We start from the raw sequence: 24,825 nt of genomic DNA, 5'->3' as shown, positions 1-24,825 counted from the left end.
CAGACATGTCAGATTTTGAATCAAGTGTCTATGGGTCTGTGAAAAAAAAAAACAGACTGCACTCACATGACATCCTAGTGCAGTCCGATTTTCATGGACTAACAGAATGGAGAAAGTTGAGAAACTTCTTTTTTCTCCCCACGTCTGAGAAAGACTGCTTGATCAGAGTCTGATGAGAATAATCAGACCGTTTGTCTCAGACGTGGAGAAAACTGTCGTGTGAACCTACCCTAACACTGAGAGGCGGGGTAATGCTCTGTACTGTATATTGTTATGGAGACCCTATTTGGTTTAAGGAGAACTTTGGTTTAGACAGCAAAGGGTCTTCACATTGCCAGCGAGATTCAAATTAAGGTACTTCATCGATGAAGGAAGAGAGACCGAATACATGTGACATTCATTGTCAGCAAGTAGAGTCTTCTGGTGTGGCAACATAGACTCACCAATTTATTAGCTAGACAAAAAGCGGAACTTCATTGTTACATACAACTGAACAGAAAACCGAAATAGCTTATCAGTAACAAACACATTTCCCTTGACCCAACGTAAAAACCTTCTCAGAGACTTCACAGGAAACCAGTATCTTAGTCAGACATTTCACAATGTATGTCTTAAAGCACTCAAGCAGACTTCAGACGTAGTAAAAATGTAAATTGATTTTCCAATTAATAATGATATCTAGGTATTAAAAATTAACCATAACAATTCCTCCCTTTTTATTATTTTACAAAACAATTTATTCATCAGCTACTTCCCCATGCTATAAAAGCCTGGAGGGGACGAATCCCGTTCACCGACAAATATCTTGCTTGTAAATCTCATCATATATGTTTATAGGAGAAGTGGCATTCTATTTCGCAGGCCTGTGATGCTTAATCTTGTGTGTTGCATAGTCTCTTAATAGCAAATATACTAATCCTGGCAACTATATACACTATATACACTAGTGATATCAAAATTCCTATTTGTAGAATACCTTGTAGGATACCCATTAGCCATCCACCTATACCCTTGAACCAATTGACAGGATTAAGAAATGAGAATGTATCGCTCCACCAGGAATCTTTGTTGACATGATGTTCTTGGAGCCACGTGTCCCTCATTTCTCTATCTCCATCTTGGTCTTTACCTGGAAATTTCCTGCAGGGTCTATGTAGTGGCAACAGGTAGGGCCTATTATCTGACACATCCCGCCCTCTCTAGCAGTCAAGTAATCTAGCACTATGGTGTGTTGGTTAGTAACTGTAATTAGTTGTTTCTGTACAATATTAGATGTATTGAGAATGTCAAGAATCTGGAAGATCTGGTCATCTAGATAATCGGTCGCTTCTACCAACTTATCCCACATTTGCATTATGAATGGGTAAATGAATAAAACACTAAAAAATTTGTTAGCCACCCCCATTTCTACAAGATGTGGTTTACCATTTGGTCTGGGCTTGTCGTCTGCAGCTCGTCTGTACAGTGTGTGTAGAAGGATTGCTTTAATATCTACTCTTGTGTGTGGTACTGTAAAAGTAGAAGGTGTCAGAAAGGCTAGTGTGCAAACTCCTGTGAAATTGTTGGGTAACCACTTGTAAGCCTGATGTCCACATACAATATATAAACTCTCTGGTGCTCCAACCACAGTGTTGTTGAACAGACTAGCAATCCATTTAGATAACAAGGTGGTGCTTAATTTTTCCACAATTTTTCCCTGATACTGATTGTCATTTGAGGTAAAACCTGATGTTAGATTTTGCAAGGTGACATTTACACAATGAAGCTTAGGATTGAGAGTGGCATCAACCGCTATACACTGCGTAGTAGTGGTAGCAGATCCATTACACTCTGAATAGTCAGCTGTAGAGAAAGGAAACCCTCTGGATTTTATCTGAATACAGCTGCAAGAGGTAAAGTTCGGATAACAGGAGAGGTCGACACGACTGGTCGCCCAAGGCATTTCAGTCTGACTTGGAGGTGGACCACTCCTGTTAAACAACAACCATGGCTCAGTCACCCAAGCAGCTACAGTTAGACCTGCAGCCTTCTTTTTCTTTGTTGTTCTTAATCTAATAGGAAAAGTGTGGTTACTTAAGTAAAACATTTCATTCAAAGTCATTGGAATAGCTAAATAAGGCATAGTATTGGAGGATATTGGACTATGGGTGCATATCCAACAGTTCTTAGGACGGTCATTAGAGCTCATAGAATCATAGAATGGTAGAGTTGGAAGGGACCTCCTGGGTCATCTGGTCCAACCCCCTGCTCAAAGCAGGATTCACTTGATCATCTCAGACAGATGTCTGTCCAGCCTCTGTTTGAAGACGTCCATTGAAGGGGAACTCACCACCTCTCGTGGCAGCCTGTTCCACTCATTAATCACCCTAACTGTCAAAAAGTTTTTTCTAATATCTAATCTGTGTCTCCTCCCATTTAGTTTCATCCCATTGCTTCTAGTCTTTCCTTGTGCAAATGAGAATAAAGATGATCCTTCTACAATGTGACAGCCCTTGACATATTTGTAGACAGCCATTAAGTCTCCTCTCAGTCTTCTTTTTTGCAAGCTAAACATTCCCAAATCCTGCAGCCGTTCCTCATAGGACATGGTTTGCAGACCAGTCACCATTCTGGTCGCTCTTCTCTGAACTTGCTCCAGTTTGTCTATGTCTTTTTTAAAATGTGGTGCCCAAAACTGTACACAGTATTCCAGATGAGGTCTGACCAAAGAGGAGTAAAGACCGATAATGACTTCACGTGATCTAGACTGTATGCTTCTGTTAATACATCCCAGAATTGTATTTGCCTTTTTTTGCTGCTGCATCACACTGTTGACTCATGTTCAGTCTATGATCTATTAGTATACCTAAGTCTTTTTCACATGTACTGTTGCTTAGCTCTATTCCTCCCATTCTGTATATGCTTTTTTCATTTTTATTGCCCAGATGTAGTACTTTGCATTTTTCCCTGTTAAAAACCATTCTGTTGGTTGCTGCCCACTGCTCCAGTTTATTTAGGTCTTTTTGAATCCTCTCTCTCTCTTCTCTAGTATTAGCTATCCCTCCTAGCTTTGTGTCATCAGCAAATTTAATCAGTTTACCCTCAATTCCTTCATCTAAATCATTGATAAAGATGTTGAACAATACAGGTCCCAGGACTGAGCCCTGTGGTACCCCACTTGAGACATTCATCCAGCTGGATGTGAAGCCATTTACAACCACCCTTTGAGTCCGATCACTAAGCCAGTTATGAATCCACCTAACAGTTGCCTGGTCCATTGCATACTTGGTCATTTTTTCAATAAGGATGGTGTGAGATACTTTGTCAAATGCTTTACTGGAGTCAAGATATACTATATCTACAGCATTTCCCTGATCCACCCAGTCAGTGATTCTGTCATAGAAGGAAATTAAGTTAGTCTGACATGACTTGTTAGTTACAAACCCATGCTGACTCTGGTTAATCACTTCATTCTTATCCATGTACTTACATACATGTTGTTTAATAATTTGTTCAAAGATCTTTCCTGGTATAGAAGTCAGACTCACCGGCCTATAGTTCCCTGGGTCCACCTTCTTCCCCTTTTTGAAGATAGGAACAACATTTGCTCTTCTCCAGTCTTCTGGGACTTCTCCTGTTCTCCAAGAATTTTCAAAGATTATGGAGAGTGGTTCTAAAAATTTCTTCTACGATCTCCTTCAGTACTCTGGGGTGTAATTCATCTGGACCTGGAGACTTGAACTCATTTATGTTAGCTAAATATTCCCTCACAATCTTTCTGTTTACAGATAACTTGGATTCCTCTATTCCTTTAAAAGGACAGTGAAGATCAGTTGATGTTACATTTTCTTTCTGAGAGAAAACAGATGCAAAATAGGAAGTTAAAAGTTTGGCCTTCTCAACATCCTCTCTTACCATTTCTCCATTTTCATCCTGTAAAAATCCTATAGCATCTTTGACTTTTCTTTTACTTTTGACATACCCCCAAAATCCTTTTTTATTGCTTTTGACATCTCTTGCAAGCCTTAATTCATTGTCAGCTTTAGCTAACCTGATACGTGCCCTGCAGGATCTGCAGACTGCATTATAATCTTTAGATATGCCTCCCTCTTTCCATTTAATAAACATTTCTTTCTTTCTTTTTAGCATGTGTTTAAGTTCTGTGTTCATCCATCCTGGTTTCCTTAAATGCTTCCCATTCTTCCTACTTTTCGGGATTGTTAACGATTGTGCTTTGAGAATCTCATTTTTAAAAATTTCCCATCCTTCCTGGACATTTTTGTCCTTAAGGACATCCAGCCATTGGATCCTTCCTATTCTCTTTCTGAGTCTCTTAAAATCTGCCTTTCTAAAATCTAACCTTGAAGTTTGAGTCTTCACATGTCTTCCTCCTCTAGTTATCTAAAATTCTATAATAGAATGATCGCTGCCTCCTAGGGTCCCAGCCACCTTTACCTCCTCAACCATTTCCTCCCTGTTTATAAGGATTAGATCCAGGACAAGTGTGTTTCTTCCATGCACTTTTGGATTTTTAGCTTCAAGGTACCATTGAGACGTTCCACCTTCCCACTACTTTGTGGATGATAGGGAACATGGAAAGCCTGTTCTAACCCAAGAGTGACCATGATTTGCTTCATCAGTTCCCCAGTAAAGTGGGTTCCTCTGTCACTTTCTATAGTTTTGGGCACCCCATATCTACAAACCACCTCACTGATCAATTTTTTAGCAGTAGTTTTTGTGTTTGCTTTAGTCACTGCCCAAGCTTCTGGCCACCCAGAGAAAAGGTCAATGCATACCAGGGCGTATTCATAATTACCCACCTTAGGTAGCTGTATGTAGTCCACCTGCAGTCTCTGAAATGGGTAATCTGGTTTAGGTATGCATTTCCGTGGGACTCGAATAGGCCTACCAGGGTTAGTGAGTGGTACATCAGTAATATTTTCCAAGCCCTTTATTTCAGCTTCCATCAATGCCTAACAATCATGTTCATGTGCCATATCAAATTGAGCTTCCTCATCTGCTAATTTGAAAAACGGGCAAATCTTGGCTCATGGTCTCTCCCTCTTCCACATCCTGATACTTTCCTCCCTTTTCTAAATCCACTGGAAGTAGTGTAGCTGGATTTAGAACATTACAGCGTTTATATAGTTATATGGGGAGGTGTAAGGAGTGAAACTTCATATTTTGTCAACCTTGATGCTGAGAGGTGACGGGTCTGAGCCTGTTGAAGTATTTCAGATACAGCATGAGGAACTTCAAGTGTGAGGGGGCTTCCTAACACTGTCCTCTGTCTTTTTAACAAGTTCTGAAGCAGCTGCCACAGCTCTGACACAAGTAGGAGAACCCATAATGACTGGATCTAGGGTTACAGAGTAATACCCTAGAGGGCGCTGCCTACCACCATATTCTTGGGTAAGGACACCAGAGGCATGTCCAGCCTGTTCATGGCAGTACAAAGTAAAAAACTTGTCATAAGTAAGGGGTCACTGCCTTTCTGCAGAATGACAGAAACTAAATCATCTCATGTGGCCCTATATTCCTCCTGTACACCCTGGAGTCGCATTCTAAATGTTAAGGGGGTTTTTCGGGGACCTGGGAGCTGTGTAGCGAGGGCAATAAATTCACTGGGGGACCAAGGCCGATATGTTTCTATTGGCCATACTTGGGGGGGGGGGGGATCGTCTACCTGAACATTATCAACCATCCTAGGAGGTTGAAACTGTACATGACTAGTGGTCCTCATAGGGAACAGAGGAACCCTGGGTGTTGTCCCTGGGTGTGAAGACCCACAGGACCTGCAACAATTAACCCCAGGGAGATTCTGATGACCACAATGTCTGCAAGTCCATGCCATTGACTCGGCATAAGGCGGTGGTGCTGAAGGGGATGTAGAATTTACATCAGGTACAGAGACTACAGGGGTCTGAGAGTTTTTCAAACTATCATAGATTACATAGACAGTTCCATGCCTGGTTTCCTCTGATTTATGTTCATTCATTGAGAGACGTTTTACTACTTCTAACCACATCCTAGCCTGCTCTAGTTTGTTTTTATCTTTCTACCATCCTTCCCAATTGCAGATATATTTCTCCCATTCCTTCTCTTCCAAATTTCCCCACTTTCCCATACCAAATTTCCTCAATATTATTTCACATCCTTCTACTGCTTCTTTCCCTTTTAGTCTCTCCACTATCTCACATGCTGGAACTGGGGCCTCGCCCTTTAGGTTAGTCAATTCCTTACTGTTGCCAGTCCCCATGACTGCAACCACTGTGCCAGAGTTACTGCAGAACTCTCTTCAGCACACCTAGAGGCTCTCAGACTCTAAATTTGATCCCTTCCCAGTCTCCTCTGATCCTCGAAAGACGGATCTGATCCTGTCCCAGTCTCCCCTGAGCCTCGGAAGACAGATCTTTAAGGAAGTACTAACACCGATTTTCCAGCCCTGTGAGCTAGGGAGATTCTTACACACAACCAAACAAATAACAATACCAAGCCTACTGATCCAACTACTATTCCAATTATTTCTGCATGATCATATAACATTTCCCAGTTCAAAGGTTTTCCTTCTACACCTTGTAAAGGCACTGCGTGACAACTATATCTGCAATAAGTGTTACTTTTTATACTATATGTTTCCCAGTCAGGGTATACAGGCTAAGCAAGAATTTCAGCTACTATGATTTTCCCTCTCTTGAGCTTACACAAAACAGAACACAGACACTGAGGACAACGATTCTGATTCATCAAAAGCGACTTAACAATACGTCAATCATTCAATACACACTGCACAATCGCTGATATTAATCCCCCTGCTGTATTCGGGCTAAAAACTGCATTCAGTTACCCCTTTCTTGAGGGTGCCCTTATCTATTTACAGCGGAATTCAATACCCTCAGAGTACTACCTTACCGTGAAGGATTCCTCTGTTATAGGCAATCACACTTCCCTGATCCTCTTACCGACCGATTTTCCTCTCCACCACATGTGAAGGAACACACCTAATGGGATCCCTTATCAAGCAGAGACCGTAGTCCCTTATTGGTCAATCAAAAATCATTCTGTCCCACATTCAAGGATCCTCATAGTTTACAGTATCATACCAGACATTTATGACGTAGACAAAACAAACAACATAAAACAATCCTCTGACTCCTGAAATATACATCTGAACTGCAGAGGTGCCGAATCCCGACATGCTGGCAAGGTTGGTTACTCGTCACTTCATTCAATTATCATTCAATCGTCAATTATACATCTAGAAACCACATTGAAACATATAAGACAACAAAATCATAAACTGGCAAGGGTTCAAAAAAATGATTGTCTTGTTAGGACCTCCAATTACCTGTCCTGGAGCCCTCGAGGTAGTACTGAATTAGTAGTAATACAAGGGATTAATTACCGCGGATTTCATTCAGTAATTCCCAGAGAGATCCTTGTTGACGGGTCCAGAGGAGGTCCGGTTATGACAATCCCAGGTTTCAGGCACTATGTACTGTTATGGAGACCCTCTTTTGTTTAAGGAGAACTTTGGTTTAGACAACAAAGGTTCTTCACATTGCCAACGAGATTCAAATTAAGGTACTTCATCGATGAAGGAAGAGAGGCAGAATACATGTGACGCGCCCCCTGGGCCTGTGGTGTGCAGGGGGATACCCGGAGCCGGATCGCTGGGATACTGGGGGTTGTAGTCTCCGTGTGGCGGTGACCCGGTCCTTGCCCAGGGTGGTCAAACCAGTGGGAGTCTATTTGTATTGTAATGTGTCCGACTACGCCACCCGTGGATTGCGGTCAGTGGGGACCGCCGCTGCGCTGCAGACCGCTGAGGCTGATGTTGTTTGCGCAGCTGAGTATGGGATGACTCCCCACGGGAGAAGTATTGCCTCAGGGCAGCTAATGTGGAAGATGATGGGAGTGATGGTGTGAGGGTCCCAGTGCTAATGGTGCTGGAGCGGCAAGGAATCACAGAGACGTGAGGTGCAGTTCAGGGTCTTTACTGATGGTACAAGGCAGACCCTCCCGGGAGTACTGGCTAGTGTAACATACCTGGCGGCGTCCTTGCATAGTGGTCCATCTCCCACTGTGCAAGAGCGCGCACTTGATCTCCAGTCCAGAATGTCTCTCTGGCTTCCCTCCATGCTGTCTGTGTCTGTTTCTGCTGCTTAAGGGTGGCGCCCGATCACTTCCTGCTTTTTGTACCTGCTGTGGGTCACACCCCTTGTGCGTCCTCAGCCTATTGCTGTCTGTCACCTGGTATATAACCCAGCTGCTCCAATCAATCCCTGCCTGAGCATTGTGTTTCATTCAGTGTGTGCTTGCACTCTGAAGGTGCCAGGTCCCGTTCTGTGTTCTCTTGTCTGCCTATCCTGGAGGCTGTATTTCCAGGCCTGTCTGAACACGCTCCTAGCCTGTTCCTCCTGCCTTCTAGGGGCCGATTACCTAGACCCGCTCCTGTATCTTGTCTGTCCTGTCTGAACACGCTCCTAGCCTGTTCCTCCTGCCTTCTAGGGGCCGATTACCTAGACCCGCTCCTGTATCTTGTCTGTCCTGTCTGAACACGCTCCTTGCCTGTTCGTCCCGCCTCTCTGGGGGCCGTATTCCCAGACCCGCTCCTGTATTCCGCTGCAGTGTCGGTTTCCTCCGTACACTCAGTTCCAGTCTGAACTCTCTCCTATCCTTTACCTGTTTTGCCTCTATGTCCGTTCCCTTCCTTTTTCTGCAGAGTCTGAACTCGTACCTAACTCCTGCTTGTTGTCTCTGTACTCCCGTTTGTGAGTTTGTGGTTCACTCGCTACTTCACTGCAAGTACCCTGTGGGTATCTGGCTCTGCCTTTCCCTTCCTGTCTGTTCCGTGTGAACAGAGCCCTGTCCCCCCTGCTCTGCCTTGCTCACCGCTCCGGCGGTTCTAGCCTGCTCTGACTCCTTTGCTCATCGCTCCGGCGGTTCTAGCCGCTCTGACTCCTTTGCTCACTGCTCCGGCAGTCTCGCTCCGCTCTGACTCCCTTGCTCACGGCTCCGGCAGTCTCGCTCCGCTCTGACTCCCTTGCTCACTGCTCCGGCAGTCTCGCTCCGCTCTGACTCCCTTGCTCACTGCTCCGGCAGTCTCGCTCCCCTCTGACTCCTTTGCTCACTGCTCCGGCAGTCTCGCTCCGCTCTGACTCCTTTGCTCACTGCTCCGGCAGTCTCGCTCCGCTCTGACTCCTTTGCTCACTGCTCCGGCAGTCTCGCTCCGCTCTGACTCCTTTGCTCACTGCCCCGGCAGTCTCGCTCTGCTCTGACCTCTTGCTCACTGCTCCAGGCGGCCTTGTCCTGCTCTACTCTTGCTCACCGCTCCAGGCGGCCTCGTCCTGCCCTGCTCTCGCTCACCTCTCTGGGCGGCCTCACTCTGCTGTGTTTGTCCGCCACATCTGTGGTTCTGTTCCTGAGTCCCAGTGTGTACTGGGTCCTATTCCGCCTGTGTTCCTACCTGCTAGTGCCTCCCTGTCTGCACTCTAGCTGTGCTTGCCTGTACCCCTCTGCCTGCATTGTTCCTGTGTCCCAGTGTGTACTGGGTCCTATCCCGCCTGTGTTCCTACCTGCTAGTGCCTCCCTATCTGCACTCTAGCTGTGCTTGCCTGTACCCCCCTGCCTGCATACCCACCTGCCTGCATACCAGTCGTGCCTGCCTATACCCACCAGTCTGTGCGCCAGCCTAACCAGTCTGTTCCTGTATTCCCCTGTGTGGGTCAACAGCCGTGTCCGGGGTCTGTCCTGGAGTAGCACCTGGTCCCTCTGCTCGGTTCCTCCTTGGTGCACTGGCGTCGTATGCCGTCGTGCGACCCTGGTCGGATCGGGTGAATACCTAGTTACGCCCCTCCAGGCATTCACTCTCCGGCACGGTCCAGTGGAATCACTCGCACACGCCGCTCAGCCCGGGCGTGTGCATTACAGCTAGTATAAGGGGCCTGTTCAGTCTGCGAGCAAGCAGGAGTTCCCCTGGCCAGGTGGAGTTGTAGGCCTCCCCGTTTATCTGCACTCTTCCTGGCTACCTTGCTGTCAGCGGTTACAAGTAGCCCACGTCCCTGAGTATACCGTGTGGTGCTCACCCGTATGGCTGGTGACTTGGGGCCTTCTGTTAGCCTCCGCTCCTGGATGGCGGTGCTGGTCCCTTCTTTGTGACTGAGCCTCCGGGCTTCTATGGCCAGAGGACCTGGAATCCCCTGCCGGCTGATTTCTGCTGCTGGGTATATATCAGTCCCCACAGCCTCGGACTCCTGTGTCCGGTTTTAGTAACTTCAGCCAGGGCGAGCTATATCTCTGCTCCCAGCCCCTGGCCTTCTGCTGCTGCTCCTACAGAGCTCCTGATGTATCTTTCCCTGTGTCTGGAACTTCACTGTCTAATCCCACCCCAGACCCAGTTTATAAGGGCAGATTCCTCCCCTCCCAGGTCTGGGTGGGCCGTGTTGCATGTTTAGGGCTCCTGACCAGAGAAACCTCCCACTTGCTCTCAGACATAATATCTCTATTACTGTGGTAACCAGACCCCTGGGGTGCCACATTCCCCCCTAGTAAATTTTAGTACTCCGGGACTAAACACATTTTTTAAAGAAACATAAATACAGGGTAGAAACGATAATACAAAAACATATTTACAAGAAGCTTTAGTTCTTTAAAGGTCACGGCGTGTCCGTAACCGGGTGTCCATATCACCCAAGGTGAAGTTTGTAAAACAAGGGGGTGTCCATGTCACCCAAGGTGAAACTTTAAGCGAAGTAAGGGACCTGTCCAAAGCAAACCCCTTGCATTGGCCTTGGGCGTGGCTGCAAGGGTAGACTAACTACTTTGGGCCGCAAGGAGGCCACGCCAGACAGGTTTTCTCTTCTGCGACCATCTTCGCAAGAGGCACCAAGGTGCAACTATCTACAAAACTGTTCCGGTTATCCAGCGTTCATAACCTGTCAGTCCAAATAAATCTGCAGGGTAACTGAGAAACATAATTAGTAACAGGCAACAAACATAAACCATAAACAGTTAACAGATAAATTCACAGTGCATCACTTTAGATTTTCCAGCGAGCGGGCATCTGACCTCTAGTGACTCTAGTGGACCTACGGAGCTCACTAACTGGTTCTGCACTACAGGGTGTAGGAGGTGTTATGGGCAAGCTGGGCAGCTGTCTGCGCACTCTTTGGCTCACTAGGGGCACGGCAGGCTCACTACTAGCAGAGGGTTGATCCTCCTGTACTGCTGGTGTGGACTCTTGGGCCGGCTCTCTTCTGCCTCTTGGGCCGGCTGCTCTTCCAGCTCTACCGGTTCCTCTGTAGGCACTTGCGGGGCTGGCTGGAGAAAGGTGAGGACGGGTACCACGACAGCGCCGTTTACTTGTGTCCAAGACCGGGGGAAGTCTCCGAGTACGGTACTGATCATTTCTTCCCTTTCCTCTGCGGGTTGAGGGTTTTCTTGATCTTCAGGGCTTTGCAGCTGCTCGGAACACTTCTTCAGGTGGTCTCTGGAGACGATGGCTGTGGTTTCTCCTCCATCCTTACTGATTACGCAGATTTTTGGGTTCTCATGGCTTGATGGCAGTACGGTGTACGGGTCCTTCTCCCACTGGTCGTCCAACTTGTGGAGCCGCCTCTTCCTCTTCAAGACCTGCTCTCCAGGTACCAGGGGAACAGCGGGAGCATACTGGTTATAAGCCTTCTTTTGCCTCTCTCTAGCTTGAGACAGACTTCGCTCGACGCTCTCCTGTACTTTCCGATACTGCTGCTGCCGTTCTGTATCCCAGTCTGCCTCTGGCGAGGTGTCCTCAGGCGTCAGGACTCCCATATCCAGGTCAATAGGCAGCTTACCAGGTCTTGCTCTCATTAGGTAAGCCGGGGTGCAGTTGGTGGAACCTACAGGGATGTGGTTATACAGGTCCACCAGATCGGGCAGTTTCTCAGGCCACAGACTGCGTTCTTCCAGGGGCAATGTTTTTAGCAGATCTATCACCACCTGGTTCATCTTCTCGCAGAGTCCATTGGTTTGAGGGTGATAGGGCGTTGTTCTTATCTTCTTGCAGCCATACAGGTTGCAGAACTCCTGGAAGACCTCCGCTTCGAAGGTCTGTCAACACTTGGTCCGGGTACCCGTGTGGACGGCAGAAGTGCTGCTGGAAGGCTCTAGCTGCTGTTTGAGCCGTTAAGTCCTTGACCGGGACCACCACCAGGAACCGGGAGTAATGATCTACGATTGTGAGGGCGTAGACATACCCAGATCTGCTTGGAGCCAGTTTCACATGGTCCAGGGCTACCAGTTCCAGTGGCTGTCTGGTGATGATGGGCTGCAGGGGAGTCTTCTGGCTGGCACAGTCCTTTCTTCTTAGGTTGCACGGGCCACAGTCTCTGCACCACCTCTCGATGGCTCGTCTCATGCCTACCCAGTAGAACCGTTCACGCAACAAGAACTCCAGCTTCTTCCATCCGAAATGCCCTGCTCCGTTGTGGTATGCCTCCAGAACCATAGCCGCGTCTCGTCTTGGGACCACTACCTGCCAGGTCAACTCATGTGTTCGAGAGTTAACCATTCTCCAGCACAGCTTCTCCCTGTAGAGGAACAGCTTACTTTTCTCCTTCCACAGTTGCTTGGTCTCCTCCGGAGCGTCTGGGTCAAGACTGGCATCGGCCTGGGTCAGCATTTCCTTCACCAAATGGACTGCGGGATCACTGTCTTGCGTCTCCGCCCAGTTGTAGTGGGGCAAGGGATTGAACGTCACGGAGCGCCTGTCCTTCACACGGTGGGAATACAGGGTAATCCCATGACGGTGGAACGCAGGGAGCTCGACTTCTTCCAGATCTTCTGGATCTTCCCCTACGTCTGGTAAGTTCGGCATTCTAGACAGGGCATCCGCGTTGGCATTTGAGCGTCCTGCCTGGTATTTGATGGTGAATTCAAAGTTGGACAGGCGGGCCATCCATCTCTGTTCCAGGGCACCGAGCCTTGCAGTGTCCAAGTGTGTCAACGGGTTGTTATCTGTGTACACGGTGAATTTGGAGGAGGCAAGGTAATGCTTGAAACGTTCGGTCACTGCCCACACTACTGCCAGGAACTCCAGCTTGAATGAGCTATAATTCTCAGGGTTCCTCTCCGTGGGCCGTAGCTTTCGGCTGGCGTAAGCGATTACCCGTTCTTTCCCTTGCTGGATCTGGGACAGTACAGCTCCTAGCCCGATGTTGCTTGCGTCCGTGTGGAGGATAAAGGGCTGGCTGTAGTCTGGATATGCCAGGATTTCATCCCCCATGAGGGCCATCTTTAGCTGGCAGAAGGACTCCTCTTCCAGCTTTTCCCACCTGAAGGGCGGCTTCTGGTTTTTGGCTTTCCGAGATTGACCTATCAGGAGGTCCTGCATAGGGGCTGCCATTTTGGTGAAACCAGGAATGAATCTTCGGTAGTAGCCTACCAACCCAAGGAACTGCCGCACTTCCTTTATGCTGGAGGGTCTTGGCCAGTCCTTAATCACGGTGATCTTATCAGGGTCGGGAGCCACTCCGTCAGCACTCACCACGTGTCCCAGGTACTGCACCTTTGGTTTCAGGAGGTGACACTTGGAGGGTTTCACCTTTAGGCCGTAGTTTGCCAGAGCTTCAAACACTTCTGCCAGGTGTTTCAGGTGGTCCTTGTAGGTCTTGGAATAGACGATGACATCGTCCAGGTACAACAGGACCGTCTCGAAGTTCCGGTGTCCCAGACAGCATTCCACCAACCGTTGGAAGGTTCCTGGTGCGTTGCAGAGCCCGAACGGCATACAGTTAAATTCGCTGAGACCCATCGGGGTGGTGAATGCGGTCTTCTCCCGGTCCGCCTCTGCTACAGGAACCTGCCAGTACCCGCTAGTGAGATCCAAAGTAGAGAAGAAGTTAGCAGATTTTAATGCAGCTAAGGACTCTTCTATCCTTGGTAACGGGTACGCATCTTTGTGTGTGATACGGTTGACCTTCCTGTAGTCTGCACACATCCTCATGGTGTTGTCTTTCTTTTTCACTAAGACTAGTGGAGCTGCCCAGGGGCTACAGCTGTCCCTAATTACCCCAGCCTCCTTCATGTCTTTTAGCATCCCCTTGGCGTGTTGATAGTGTGCAGGGGGTACGGGTCGGTATCTCTCCTTTATGGGAGGATGGTCTCCCGTGGGGATGTGGTGTTCTACCCCCTTTACTCGCCCGAAGTCCAGCGGGTGTTTACTAAACACTCTCTCGTACTCTTGAACCACCCGATAGACTCCCTGTTTTTGGTGTGAGGGAGTGGAGTCAGTACCCAAATGTAGTTGCTGACACCAGTCCTCCATTGGTTTCTTAGAGCCGTTACCTTCCTCTGGTTGAGATGGAGGCAAGGGTTCTACGGCCTGTACAGAACTCTGGTTTATGGTGAACAATTTGGCTAGCGTGGCATACCGGGGCAGGTGTACTTCTCTCTCCCCGATATTTATGATGCGAACGGGCACCCTCCCATGGCGCACATCGACCACCCCCTGTGCTGTCAAAATGGTGGGCCTACTGTCTGAGTAGACGGGTTCTACCATTGCTTGGTAATCTCTACCTCTTAGACCAATAGCTGCCCGGCACCAAATCATCATCTCACTTTTTGGGGGCATGGCAATAGGGAACGGGTCACACATTCTCACGCTACCTATCTCACCACCAGATAGTTCCACCTGTTGCCGCTTCATCAGTGCCCGGATCTCTTTTTGGAGCACACGCTGCTGGCCGGAACTGGCGTTCTTGGCAACCTGCTGTAAAATGAGAATCACCTCTGCAAGACAATTTTCAATCACATTAGTTCCCAAGGTTATTCTAGGGTGACTCTCATGACGGTCTATGTTCACTATAATCAGTCCTTGTGCCGCCAGTTCGACTTTACCGATCTTAATGGTCACCTCCTTGAATCCCACCTGCGGCACGGGCTGACCATTGCTGGCGATGATACTCAGGTCGTCATCTGGGTAGCGGGTTATGTCCGAGTCATTCCAGTACTGCTTAAAGAGCACGTACGGGATGGTGGTCACCTGTGACCCAGTGTCTAGTAGGGCACTCATAGGAATGCCATCCAGTACCACAGGCAAGATTGGACGTCCCCCTACGTATTTATCACGCCAGTTTGATGGGCCTGATGATCTTATGCCTGGGGGTTGGCCCTCTACCCCAGGTTGTGCCCGTTTAAATGACAGTACCTTGCCACATGTCCGGGTTGATTGCAGCGGCGGCAGATGGGTCGTCCGTCCTCGTCGTATCTGTCGCTGGGTCTTCCTCTGGCCGGTGGGGTCCTCCTCAGTCGGCGCCACGGGACGTCTTCCGGTCCGGATGCCAGCTGGATCTTTCCTGGAGAAGAGACCTCTAAAGACTGCACAGTTCTGGTTAGCGCGGCAACGCTCTTAGTCAGCTCTTGGACCTGATGGTGCAGGTCTGTAGCCGGGTCACTGTTTAAAGCCTGCGCATCAGCTCCCACAGGCCCTGCAGACAAGGGCGCCGTCTCCTGGTGGTAAGTGATAGCAGGGCGCCTGTGGGTCACAGCGCCACCTGGTGCCGGTTCTCGGAGCACCCGGATGGCTCTGTCCTTGAACTGTGCAAAGTCCAGGTCAGGGTCCTGTAAGGCCATTGCCCGCAACTGGGTTCAGTGGGCATTGCACAGTAGACCCTCAATAAATTGTTCAGTCAACAGCTTATCTTCATTTCCCATGCTGTCAGGGTCTGCCTGCTTAATGGCTCTCAGGGCCTCTTGTAGGTTTAGAGTATAGTCTCTTATACTCTCATGTGCCCGCTGTTTACACCCATAAAATCTGAGCTTTATTTCGGCTGAGGTGCGGGTATCAAATGTGTCTTTCAGCCGGGCTAGTATTTCTCTGACAGTCCTATTCCTCCCAGGTGGCCAGGACTTTACCTCCCTTTGGGCTGCCCCGATTAATTGGGCCACCAGGATGCTCACTTTTTGCTCTTCTGTGAGGGGGTACACCTGGAAGAGGCTATCCAGTCTTTCTCTAAAGTCATTTAGAGTATGTGACTCCCCTGAGTACTGGGGTAGCCAGGTTGCCCCCAGGATATAGGGCATGGTGAATGGCATGACTGCTGCAGTGGTTGCGCTGGTGGTGGCTGTGGCAGTGGAGCTCCCCTTGGTGTCCGACATCCTCCTTCCCCCCCTAGTGGACCGTGGCCTACCTTGCGATGCTCTTCTTCCGTAGGCCGCGGCTCCGCAGTCGATCGTCGGGGTTGAGGACCTGGCGTCGCGCTCTGATGACGTCAGCGTCGCTCTTCCTCCCTTCCAGGACCTTGCGCAGCGTCAGAGTGTGGGGCGGAGCGTGGGGCGGAGCTTCGGATCTCGCGCGCTTTCGGCGTCCACGCCCCTCTTCTTCCTGTGCGGCGTCCCAAAGATGGCATGCGAAGGCGGGAAGCAGCTGCGGATGGCGGGAAGAAGGCAGAAGACGGCGGGAAACGGTCCAAGATGGCGTCTGATGGCGGGAATCGGCTCCGGATGGCGGGAAACGACTCCAGACGGCGGGAAACTTCACCACAGGTAAGTTCAAAAGTCTTTTTCAAGCACGCAGTACCCGGTGGTTGCGGGCACGAAATCCTGCCGACTACGCCAAAGTTGACGCGCCCCCTGGGCCTGTGCTGTGCAGGAGGATACCCGGAGCCGGATCGCTGGGATACTGGGGGTTGTAGTCTCCGTGTGGCGGTGACCCGGTCCGTGCCCAGGGTGGTCAAACCAGTGGCAGTCTATTTGTATTGTAATAAGTGTCCGACTACGCCACCCGTGGATTGCGGTCAGTGGGGACCGCCGCTGCGCTGCAGACCGCCGAGGCTGATGTTGTTTGCGCAGCTGAGTATGGGATGACTCCCCACGGGAGAAGTATTGCCTCAGGGCAGCTAATCTGGAAGATGATGGGAGTGATGGTGTGAGGGTCCCAGTGCTAATGGTGCTGGAGCGGCAAGGAATCACAGAGACGTGAGGTGCAGTTCAGGGTCTTTACTGATGGTACAAGGCAGACCCTCCCGGGAGTACTGGCTAGTATAAGGGGCCTGGTCAGTCTGCGAGCAAGCAGGAGTTCCCCTGGCCAGGTGGAGTTGTAGGCCTCCCCGTTTATCTGCACTCTTCCTGGCTACCTTGCTGTCAGCAGTTACAAGTAGCCCACGTCCCTGAGTATACCGTGTGGTGCTCACCCGTATGGCTGGTGACTTGGGGCCTTCTGTTAGCCTCCGCTCCTGGATGGCGGTGCTGGTCCCTTCTTTGTGACTGAGCCTCCGGGCTTCTATGGCCAGAGGATCTGGAATCCCCTGCCGGCTGGTTTCTGCTGCTGGGTATATATCAGTCCCCACAGCCTCGGCCTCCTGTGTCCGGTTTTAGTAACTTCAGCCAGGGCGAGCTATATCTCTGCTCCCAGCCCCTGGCCTTCTGCTGCTGCTCCTACAGAGCTCCTGATGTATCTTTCCCTGTGTCTGGAACTTCACTGTCTAATCCCACCCCAGACCCAGTTTATAAGGGCAGATTCCTCCCCTCCCAGGTCTGGGTGGGCCGTGTTGCATGTTTAGGGCTCCTGACCAGAGAAACCTCCCACTTGCTCTCAGACATAATATCTCTATTACTGTGGTAACCAGACCCCTGGGGTGCCACACATGTGACATTCATTGTCAGCAAGTAGAGTCTTCTGGTGTGGCAACATAGACTCACCAATTTATTAGCTAGTCAAAAAGCGGAACTTCATTGTTACATACAACTGAACAGAAAACCGAAATAGACTTTTAAGTAACAAACACATTTTCCTTGGCCCAGCGTAAACCTTCTCAGAGACTTCACAGGAAACCAGTATCTTAGACATTTCACAATGTATGTCTTAAAGCACTCAAGCAGACTTCAGACATAGTAAAAATATAAATAGTTTTTCTAATTAATAATGATATCTAGGTATTAAAAATTAACCATAACAATATGTACTACAGAATATTACCAATGGAACAGATCTGGTCTTCAAGTCCACAGCATGTCCATTGTTCGGGCGTTTCCAACGCAAATTCGTGCCTATTGACTTGAATTTAACCACAGCAAAACCGCAGGTATAATAGGATTTGCTGCGCTTCATTTAAAGCCAATAGGCGTGAATTTGCAGCAGAAACGCGGTGAGGGTGGTACCCAGGGGTCAGGAGAGGAGGACTACTACTCTCATCCGACAGCCGCTCCCGCTGATAAAAGCGAGAGCGCCATGGCTGGGGGAACAGTAGTTTCCACAGCCGAGCCGGCGTGCACACGGTAAAAAAAAGTAAAAAATAAAAGGAAAAAAACCTTATACTCACCTGTACGGTTTCCTCCTGGTCCTCGGTCCCGGCGATTCTCTCCTCCAGGCGGCCGGCAGTATACTGCTGGGAGAGCGCTCGCTCCCAGCAGTGCACTGTGCTGCCAGGACCTTCGGCTCACGTGACTTCACTGTGGGAACATTCTGAAGCACAGTCACAAAATCACTGCAGCCAAGTGCTAAGGCTGACAGAGACCCCCGGAGCATCGGTGCTGGAGCCGTGGGGGATTTATAATTTCATGCTAATAATTTTTACATTGTCAGAAACCCCCCTGTAGGGTCTGTTCACACGCATCGTTTTTGCTGCGTATTGTTCTACATCAAAAACCAGAGTGTTCACAGGAAAAATTCAGCGTTTTTGCAGCCTTGCATTTTTGTTTCCTATTCATTTGAATGAGGAAAAAAATGCTACAAAAATGCTGAAAGAAATGACATGCAACAGATTTATAATAAAAAAAAAAGTGCCTTCTGGTCAGTGTCTGTCTGGTGTACTGGGATAGTCTGGAACAGTATAGTAGACTGCACTATTCCATACAATAGTATATTAAGTCCTGTTCACACTGCTTCTGCGGTGCATCCGGGGGCTTTGCCTGAATCCCCCTAAAGTAGGATTCCCACAAATCCCCGACGGGGCCACATACAATGACACAAGCGGAGGTCAAATGGATTTCATTTGTTTGTTTTTTCTGACATTGACCGTCTGACCTATTTTCCTTTGTCTCTTTGTCTTTTTTTCTTCTAAAAGTGTTCACTTTTCTGTGGCTGTTGGAACTGACGGACACGTTCAGAAAAAAAATCACGTGGAATTCATTTGAACTCAATTCTTGTCATTACAGTCTATGGCTCCATAGGGGATTCAGGCAGAACCCACCGGAGGCAGTAAAGAAAAACAGTGTGAACAGGTCCTAATGTATAACGCAGACATTAGACATAAAGTGCGCTTAGAGCTGATCCCTATTATGGCGACAAGAGAATTACAGAACTATATGTACAGCACATAACAGATATACACTATACATATACACACATATTCTATATATACTTTATAAACATACACGATATACTGTATATACACAGACACATACAGTATGTACAAACACGTATATAAAGTATATACACACAACCATAGATTCAGTTTATATACAGTATGCTTACAGACATATACAGCTTATACATACATTTACATGATATACTGCATACATGCACACATACAGTATACATATATATATACACAGTCACACACATACTATATACTGTATGTACATCCATACATATATATATATACACACACCACAGGTGTACACAATCATACTATATACAGACACACACACTGTATACTGCATATGTACACACAGATACACATATATATATATACAATATACTGTATGTACACCCATACATACATACACACACACCACAGATGTACACAATCATACTATTTACTGTGTGTGTATATATGTGTATATATATATATATATATATATATATATATATATATATATATATATAGTACAGACCAAAAGTTTGGACACACCTTCTCATTTAAAGATTTTTCTGTATTTTCATGACTATGAAAATTGTACATTCACACTGAAGGCATCAAAACTATGAATTAACACATGTGGAATTATATACTTAACAAAAAAGTGTCAAACAACTGAAAATATGTCTTATATTCTAGGTTCTTCAAAGTAGCCACCTTTTGCTTTGATGACTGCTTTGCACACTCTTGGCATTCTCTTTGATGAGCTTCAAGAGGTAGTCACCGGAAATGGTCTTCCAACAATCTTGAAGGAGTTCCCAGAGATGCTTAGCACTTGTTGGCCCTTTTGCCTTCACTCTGCGGTCCAGCTCACCCCAAACCATCTCGATTGGGTTCAGGTCTGATGACTGTGGAGGCCAGGTCATCCGGCGTAGCACCCCGTCACTCTCCTTCTTGGTCAAGTAGCCCTTACACAGCCTGGAGGTGTGTTTGGGGTCATTGTCCTGTTGAAAAACAAATGATGGTCCAACTAAACGCAAACCGGATGGAATAGCATGCCGCTGCAAGATGCTGTGGTAGCCATGCTGGTTCAGTATGCCTTCAATTTTGAATAAATCCCCAACAGTGTCACCAGCAAAGCACCCCCACACCATCACACCTCCTCCTCCATGCTTAACGGTGGGAACCAGGCATGTAGAGTCCATCCATTCACCTTTTCTGCGTCGCACAAAGACACTGTGGTTGGAACCAGAGATCTCAAATTTGGACTCATCAGACCAAAGCACAGATTTCCACTGGTCTAATGTCCATTCCTTGTGTTCTTTAGCCCAAACAAGTCTCTTCTGCTTGTTGCATGTCCTTAGCAGTGGTTTCCTAGCAGCTATTTTACCATGAAGGCCTGCTGCACAAAGTCTCCTCTTAACAGTTGTTGTAGAGATGTGTCTGCTGCTAGAACTCTGTGTGGCATTGACCTGGTCTCTAATCTGAGCTGCTGTTAACCTGCGATTTCTGAGGCTGGTGACTCGGATAAACTTATCCTCAGAAGCAGAGGTGACTCTTGGTCTTCCATTCCTGGGGCGGTCCTCATGTGAGCCAGTTTCTTTGTAGCGCTTGATGGTTTTTACAACTGCACTTGGGGATACTTTCAAAGTTTGCCCAATTTTTCTGACTGACTGACCTTCATTTCTTAAAGTAATGATGGCCACTCGTTTTTCTTTACTTAGCTGCTTTTTTCTTGCCATAATAAAAATTATAACAGTCTATTCAGTATAGGACTATCAGCTGTGTATCCACCTGACTTCTGCACAACACAACTGATGGTCCCTACCCCATTTATAAGGCAAGAAATCCCACTTATTAAACCTGACAGGGCACACCTGTGAAGTGAAAACCATTTCCGGTAACTACCTTTTGAAGCTCATCAAGAGAATGCCAAGAGTGTGCAAAGCAGTCATCAAAGCAAAAGGTGGCTACTTTGAAGAACCTAGAATATAAGACATATTTTCAGTTGTTTCACACTTTTTTGTTAAGTATATAATTCCACATGTGTTAATTCATAGTTTTGATCACTTCAGTGTGAATGTACAATTTTCATAGTCATGAAAATACAGAAAAATCTTTCAATGAGAAGGTGTGTCCAAACTTTTGGTCTGTACTGTATCTCTCTGATTTAAGGGCATGAAAATTAAAATTTTGAAAATTTGCAAAATGTTCAAAATTTTCGCCAAATTCCTGATTTTTTTCACAAAGTAACGCAAGTGATATCGAAGAAATTTTACCACTATCATGAAGTACAATATGTCATGAAAAAACAATCTCAGAATCAGGGGGATCCGTTGCAACGTTCCAGAGTTATTACCTCAAAGTGACAGTGGTCAGAATTGTGAAATTGGGCCTGGTCATTAACGTGCAAACCACCTTCGGGGGTAACGGGGTTAAACAGCATTGTCTTACAGAATATGAATGATGTTTCAGTCATATAAACCTTCTTCGGATGCACATACTGTACTTACTAATGGCGCCATCACACAGCTGTGGTCCGCTGTGCCACTATAGCTTGTTCTTCTCTTGATCTTTGTCTCTCCACAGAATTATTCACCTTTGAGGAAGTTCTATATGACTGAAACACGTCATGTATATTCTGTGAGAGAATACTGTATAAATAAATCCTTCAGGAGGAGAAGTATATTCACTGCACTCAGCACATCAATCTTCATCCAAGATTTCCATTTATTTACATAAAGTGCATACAGGAAATATATGGGAGACAAATGTGCAGATAGCAGTTGTTTCACGTCCTCGGACACTTTCTCAAAGCATCTTTTTTTTCTTGTGGTGTACTGTTTAAAGGAAACCACCACTAATTTTCCTCTAGAAAGGGGGCCAAGTTCTAAATGGTTAAACAGCAGCTAATGGAGCTCGCTCCGGTTGCTGCTGGTAAAGGCAGGAGCCAGTTGTATAATAAATGTATAATTTTAGTGCACCCTCTTCTAGATTAAGTAAAGAAAAAAGAAATGGAAAAAGTAGAAATCTTCAGGCTTCTTTGTACATGATCATACTTCTTCCCTTTGCTATACTCTGTGCTAAATTACATGTAGCAGACATGACGGGGATTGTGTGAGATGGACAGCACCTAACAACTTTCACATACAGGTTCACTTATGATTCTCCACCGGGCAATTTGTGATAAAAGAGCGGTGACCGACATGAGACATGAAGATGACTTCAACGCAGAAGTTTAAAACCGCAACAGAAAAGCCTAGCATAACATTATGATCTAGTGGTCCTTGCTCTGAGATTAATTTTGCTATATATTAATTATAATGTCATAACGCGTCAATATAATTATTGTGTTTATATTACTTATAGATAATGTAATCAATTTTATTTTTTGCAGATGACTGTACCGGGAGCTCAGAGGGACATGCAAAATCTTCACAAGTTAATGCAGATGACTGTACCGGGAGTTCAGAGGGACATCCAAAATCTTCACATGTTAATGCAGATGATTGTAGTATCATTCAATATGGATATGAGAAAAATGCCAATATTGAAGATATACCCTCCACCCCTTATGTCCAAAATGTATCATCTGATCCTGTTACACAGATCCTATCTCCTGATTCATCACAGACTGTAAAGGAAAATAGAAAAGGCAGGCTGGGTCTCAAATGTCAAAAAGCTCCCACTGGGGAAAAGCCATATTTATGTTCAGAATGTGACAAATGTTTTACCCATAAAGCAGATTTATTTAGACATCATAGAATTCACACAGTGGAGAAACCATTTCCATGTCAGGAATGTGGAAGATGCTTTAGTAATAAAGCAAGTCTTGTTAGACATCATAGAATTCACACAGGGGTGAAGCCATATTCATGTCAGGAATGTGAAAAATGCTTTACTACTAAAGCATGTCTTGTTAGACATGAGAGAATTCACACACAAGAAAAGCCGTATTCATGTTCAGAATGTGGGAGAGGTTTTTATCAGAAATGCCATTTGGATCTACATCGCAGAAGACACACAGGGGAGAAACTATTTTCTTGTTCAGAATGTGGGAGAGGTTTTAACCAGAAGCAAAGTCTTATTATACATCAAAGAATTCATACAGGAGAGAAGCCATATTCATGTTCAGATTGTGAGAAATGTTTTACCCAGAAACATCATCTTATAATACATCAGAGTACTCACACAGGGGAGAAGCCATATTCATGTTCAGAATGTGGGAAATGTTTTAACCAGAAACATCATCTTATAATACATCAGAAAATTCACACAGGGGAGAAGCCGTTTTCATGTTCACAATGTGGGAAATGTTTTATCCGGAAACATGATCTTATTACACATCAAATAATTCACACAGGAGAGAAGCCATTTTCATGTTCACAATGTGGAAAATATTTTACCCGTAAATCAGGTCTTGTTAGACATGAAAGATCTCACACAGAGGGAAGCCAGCTTCATGTTTAGAATGTGGGAAATGTTTCTCTGTTAGATCAGATTTTGTTAAATGTCAGAGAATTTACACAGGAAAAAACACTTTCAAGTTTAGAACTTTTAGCTTTAATTCAAGTCTGATTGAACATCAGAGAAATCACACAGGGTTGAAGCAATTTTTATGTTTTACTCGAGAGACTATACAGAGTATATAGATAAGACAGCACGGGATCGCAGCTGATTCTTTTTGTGAAGTAAAACATTTCCCTCCCTGTTTAAAAACAGCATCTGTGACCCCATGCGGTCCTGTCTGTATACTCTCTTGCGTCCTCCCCTGCCCAGGAGCTGTGGTATGATCAGACCATGTTCATACACAATAATACACAGCCATTACACAGTACACAGCAGGGTCACATTTATAAGATTATACAGGGTTGCGTAGGTTGAAAAAAGACCATCAAGTTCAACCTCTCTCCACCAATTATACATTTTATGTCTCTAAATTATCTATAAACCACAATGTTATGTGTACCGAGGAAAACATCCAGCCCCTTATGTTTTTTTTCCCTTTTTAATACATATCTAATAACATTTGTGTTTTATCCTTAATGAAGAGATTTTTATTGACACCAGTGAGCACCTTAGAATTTTTCCCTCATATATACAGTATTTTTTGGACCATAAGACACACTTTTTTTCCCCAAAATTTGGGAGGAAAATAGGGGGTGCGTCTTATGGTCCGAAAGTTACGTACCTGCTGTGGTGGTGGAGCGGGATCTCCCTCCTTGGCGGAGGCGGCATCAAAGGAGGAGGAGGTGACATGCTACAGGTGTCTGGCTGGGGGCCAGCGCGGGTTGAACTGAATGCGGGCAGTGTCTGGCTGCGGGCCGGGGAGCTACGCAGGTTTCCGGTGTGCGCGGTCACTTCCTGAAGCAGTGATCCACAGGAAAATGGCCGCGCGAGCCGGTGCATGCGCTGACTTGTAGCTCGGGCGGCTATTTTCCTGTAGACCACAGCTTCAGGAAGATGGCCGCACACACCGGAAACCTGCGTAGCTCACCGCCCCGGCCTGCAGCCAGACACTTCCCGCATTCAGTTCAACCCGCGCTGGCCCCCAGTCAGACACCCG

At 46.7% G+C, this 24,825-nt stretch overlaps 1 pseudogene; it reads left to right on the top strand.

Moving 5' to 3' along the window:
* The window catches only part of LOC141273039 (uncharacterized), a 72,193-nt pseudogene extending 47,958 nt beyond the window's left edge, over nucleotides 1-24,235 (top strand).
* Nucleotides 24,236-24,825: the final 590 nt, after the last annotated feature.

The sequence above is a fragment of the Phyllobates terribilis genome, unplaced genomic scaffold (assembly GCF_046119375.1).
Source record: "Phyllobates terribilis strain yellow unplaced genomic scaffold, ASM4611937v1 Scaffold_1__5_contigs__length_1240528914, whole genome shotgun sequence".
Classification (NCBI taxonomy): Eukaryota; Metazoa; Chordata; class Amphibia; order Anura; family Dendrobatidae; genus Phyllobates; species Phyllobates terribilis.
This window is presented reverse-complemented; position numbering and strand designations above follow the sequence as displayed.